Source organism: Melozone crissalis, unplaced genomic scaffold (assembly GCF_028551555.1).
Source record: "Melozone crissalis strain CALT ecotype California unplaced genomic scaffold, PUWL_Pcris_2 ptg000081l_1, whole genome shotgun sequence".
Lineage (NCBI taxonomy): Eukaryota > Metazoa > Chordata > Aves > Passeriformes > Passerellidae > Melozone > Melozone crissalis.
In genome coordinates this window covers 16,551,581-16,556,283 of record NW_026535858.1, presented here as the reverse complement: position 1 = coordinate 16,556,283, position 4,703 = coordinate 16,551,581, and positions in this window count along the sequence as shown.

The following is a 4,703-nucleotide window of genomic DNA, read 5'->3' as shown; positions in this document are numbered from 1 at the left end:
ATGTCTTCCCACAGTGGCCTTCAGGGAAGACAAGTCAACAGAGCATCTGTTGTGGAGTAGAGCAGGGAGGCAGCGACAGCTGGGCCACCTTGGTCACAATTATTTGACTAATTAAGTGTAAAATGTCATTAAGGTATTGCCTTAATGAAGCAGGGTTTGTTCAGTCAGACACTCTCCAAAGCTGCAAACATGTCTTTGTCCCCTTCCAACAGGACAGGAAACAGTCCATGGCCCCAGATGGGGCCAGAATATCTTTAAGTTTGATCTATATACTATAGGAGCCTGATCCTGCTGGGATCTGGGCAGGCTCCAAGGAGAAAACAGACTCTGCAGGAGGGATACAGAGAAGGCAAACTGAACAAAACATGAGGAAGTTTCCTTCTGCTTCAACACTGACCACTAGGAAAACACTTTTTTATTAGAGGCACCACATCATAAGAATACTCTGAGCATGTAAAATGCCTTTAGATACAGCCAAGAAAGATTGCTTTAAAAACATTGCTTTACTGTTGCTTGTTGGTCATGATCATCTTAAAAGGCCCAGACTATTCCTCTATGCTGCTACAGAGGTATCTCCATCAGAAATCCAGAAACCACAGAACACTCAGGAAATTACATCAATGCACATCAGTGAAGGCCCTGGCCTGTCCTCTTTGCAGCATTCCTTCTGGTTCTAGAAAAAGCTACAATCCAAACCAGTTAATATCTAGAGTATTTTTTATGGTTAAGCACAACTTTTCCTGTGGGAATGTAATCTAGGGGATTCAGATATTGTAAACAGTTCATTGAGAGAAGAGTTCCCTTAGTAATTTCCTTCTGTAACATGTAACTGCAATTAAGTTGCACGCACATGCCACATGCAGTTTGGTTTCAATTACTAAATACATGCTTGGCAAGGAAGAGCATTGCTTTCTCAGTGTTGTTTTACCAGAAGGAGCAAGTGAAAGCTATCCTAAGGAACATCCAAGACCAAATTTCTTGGTCTCTGTGGCTTAAAACCACACCGTTAACTTTGCATTACAACAGAGCTGGCTCAAAATCCATTTCCTCATACTGGTTCCTGTTGGTAGCCCTGCTTGCCTTGCAAGCAATATCTGTGGCCCTGGGAGACAAGTATAAATGTTTCTTGAGCAAGATTTTACATAAAAGCTGTGGGCCAGCTGAAATGTCCACAGTCCTCACCTCCTGCTGGCACCAAGATCTGAGGTTAAATCCAAATGAGATTTCACAGCTGTTAAGGATGATGCATCTGCTGACACTGAGATATAATTTGATAAGTAACCACCCTGTGACCTCTTGAATGAAAGATTTTTTTTTCCTCTCCTATTAAAATCTCTGTACAGAATCAAATATATTTATAAGCCCTCAGATGTGGATTCTTTTAAGGAGCTGATAGTTGTTAGCTAACAATGAACCTGGCTTAGGGACTCAGTCTGCTCCTAGCCAGCTTGGCAACTCTTCATGTGACTCAAGAGAGAGTTCTTTCACCTTTTTCTGTATTCATTCACTTGTGCAGATGTGAACTGATGCCTGCTGGTCACAAATGCCTGTAAGGACCCCATGCAGAGAATGAATTCTGTGTTAACATTAACTTCCCAAGACAGTGCTCAGATGTGAAGACCTTCGTGAGCCAAATAAGGCTCTGGATCATTTATTGTCAGAGTTAAAATATTCAGGGGCAACTGTCTCAACGTGTTGCCCAAAGTCTGGAAGAAGTTTTAGATAATTTGTCAAAAGATCCTTTTTCCTCCTGCCAGAAAACTGAAGCAGCAAGTGAGCATGGCTTTCATCAATATGCTCCCATAGATAACAAGTTGGTCTTTGTCCTTGGAGAATAATGGTCTCCATGCATTTCTCTGAGGAGCATTTGTCCCAGCTATCCTGCAAGGAGGAATGTGGGTCAATCCCTGATCCAGAACTGCACTGCTGTTCCTCTGGTCATGGCCAGCAGCCAGCAGCAGCTTATCAGAGCTCCATGCTGGCCCTCTGCATGCTGCCTTGTTGCATTTCAGACACTTCAGCACTCCTGCCTCTCCTGCAAACCCCACCCAAGCAGCAGGCAGGGATTTGTGTTGTCTCTGCTAGGTGCCAGACAAATGCCTGCAACCTCTTTGACCCTGTCCATATCAAAATGCCAAGGAAAAGATGCTTCTGTATCCTTTTGCTTACCCTGTGCCTCTGCAGCCTTCCAGCTCTTCCTTCTTTTTCTCCACCCTTGTCACCCATACTGACAACAAGACAACTTGTTCTTTGAGTTGAAAAGCTCTTTCTCCCACTGAAACTAGTCAGGAACTAAGCTGTCAAGACTCCCAATTTAGATGTTGAATCCATGGTGATGTCTGTTAATTTACCTGAGCCTAAGCTTTCATGGCATGTCAGGTGGAGATGGAAGGAGGCAGATAGAACAGGGCACTGTGTTGTCCCTAAGTTACATCCCCTTTCTGAATAGCAGCTCACACTGACACCAGCTCCCCCCAAACTAGCCCAGCAAATGCATCCACCTGATCTCTTTTCCATCAGTCATTCCTTCTCTAGCACAGTGCAACTCTCATAATTTCATTACTTGATTCCTTTAAAATTTTTGAAAAGTTCATTATTCTTCAAGATTTACTGCTCTGTGTCCTAGGAGTGCTTTCCAAATATTGCAACTCACTATCTCCCACACTATGGCCTGTGAGAGACATCTAAGTATCTGAAAACCTAATTTACAGAAAAGGAAGCCCAGGTATAGGACTTATGCAACCTGCCTAATTCTGTGCTGTTCATCTGTCAACAGATCAGTCACTACAGGCAGCTCTGTCATTATGGACTGCCAAGACTCTGTTAAAATCAGTGAAGATGTAACAATTTTTCTTTGGTGAGAGTTTGTATTTTGGTCTTTTCACTTGGTACCTAAGGCCCACTGCTCACTGCCTGGGGGAGGGTCAGGATTAAAAAATTATCATTTCCAACAGGATGATGCTTTACAGTGGCTGCAGAAATGCTCTGTGCTAGCAAAGGACCAGAGTGAAGATTTAGCCCAGACTGTTGACCAATGCTGCAAATCTTTGCAGAAGAGGTGCTGATTTTGGCCCTTTTGCAAGCTCTTGAGGACATAACCTACAAAATATGGCTGGGTGGTCAGTCACAGAGATGACAGGGACTCTGACTTGCCTGAAAGAGGAACTGTGTAAACACCTCAGATTTCATTGTCCTTGCTGCAAAATAAGAAGGAACCACAGGAGAACAGGAATGGTGACACTGGGTCAGGTCCATATCTGGCACTGGCCACAGCAAATGCCCAGGGAACACAGCAAGCACCAGGAAAGCCTGCCCCTCACAGCCTCCCCCCAGTCTCTCACCACCTCAGGGCTGCCCAGCAAAGACAAAGCAGAGATTGTTTCACCAACCCATGTGGTGCTTTGGCTGGCTCCACATCTCTGTTCTATCTGAGGGACACTGTCCCATCTGTCACATCCTGGCAGGAGAAGCCCTGGGATTGGCTCTGGTCTGTTCTCAACACAAAAGCCATCCTGATTGCAGAGACATCCCCAGCAAGGGTTGAAGGGGTTTGCAATTATCCAGTCTTGTAGAGCAATTACCAACACCAAGACTCAGCTAAAGCTCAGTTCTTTGGAATACCAGATCTTTACTGAAAATACCCTACAAGCAGTCAAGTCCTGGCATCTTCCACTGCTCACTGAAGTTTTTCAGGCATCTACAGCCACATCTCACAGCACAGAACAAGCACCTTTCTCAATATGAGAGACAGAGACTGCTTGGCACTCTCAGAGCAACTCAATTACCAAGGCTCACAAACCTCTGCTGAGTCCAGAACAGGAGCAAGGCAGAATGCAAACTGGAGCCCTCAAAACTCTGTCCACTCTCCCCTTTATTCCTGAGCCACTGAAACATAAAAAGAACATAGGGTATCCCAGGAAACAGGACGAGATCAGGCAGTGATAAATAAAGAATAGAGTGAAAAGTCAGTCCTAGAGAAGAAATAAAAGATGGTGCAAAATGGTCAAAGAAACTTCACTGAAAAAAAAGGCTTGCAGACTCTTCAATATTTCATAGAATCCACTGAATTGGAAGGGACCCATGAGGATCATAGAGGCCAATTCCTGGCCTTGCACAGGACACCCCAAGAAACACACCATGTAATTTCCATAACTTTCTCTCAAAAAGCAATTCCTGTACTAGAGGGTAGGACATGAGCTGAGGAGAGAATTTGTACCTTCCAGAAAAAAAACCCAAAACAACAAAAAAATCCAACCTAAAATCAAATAGAAAATAGTGTTTTCTGAAAATAGTGTTTTCAATATGGAATTTATTTCCTCTTAAAAAAAAAACAAAAGGCAACTGACTAAAGGTTTCCAATTTACAGTTATGCCATGAGGACAGAAATATATGTCCAGACAAGAGACACTGGAGTTAAGTACCACAGTGGCACCAGATTAGTGGAGTGCCTGGGTGAGAACAGAGCAGAGCAGAGCAGAGCAGAGCAGGTACCCCTGGCTGCCCCTGCAAGGCTCCTGAGCACCTTCTCAGCTCACAGCCTCTTGGAACAGGAACCTCCCAGGGTAACACATTACACTGCAGGTCAAGAACAGCATCTCAAATGGACATCCCTCAACTGCCCTTTCATTTTTCTCCCAGCAGCCTGAAGACTCTGACCACTTAGAGCAAATGGCAAGTCTTCTATCTCATCAGGCTTACCACCA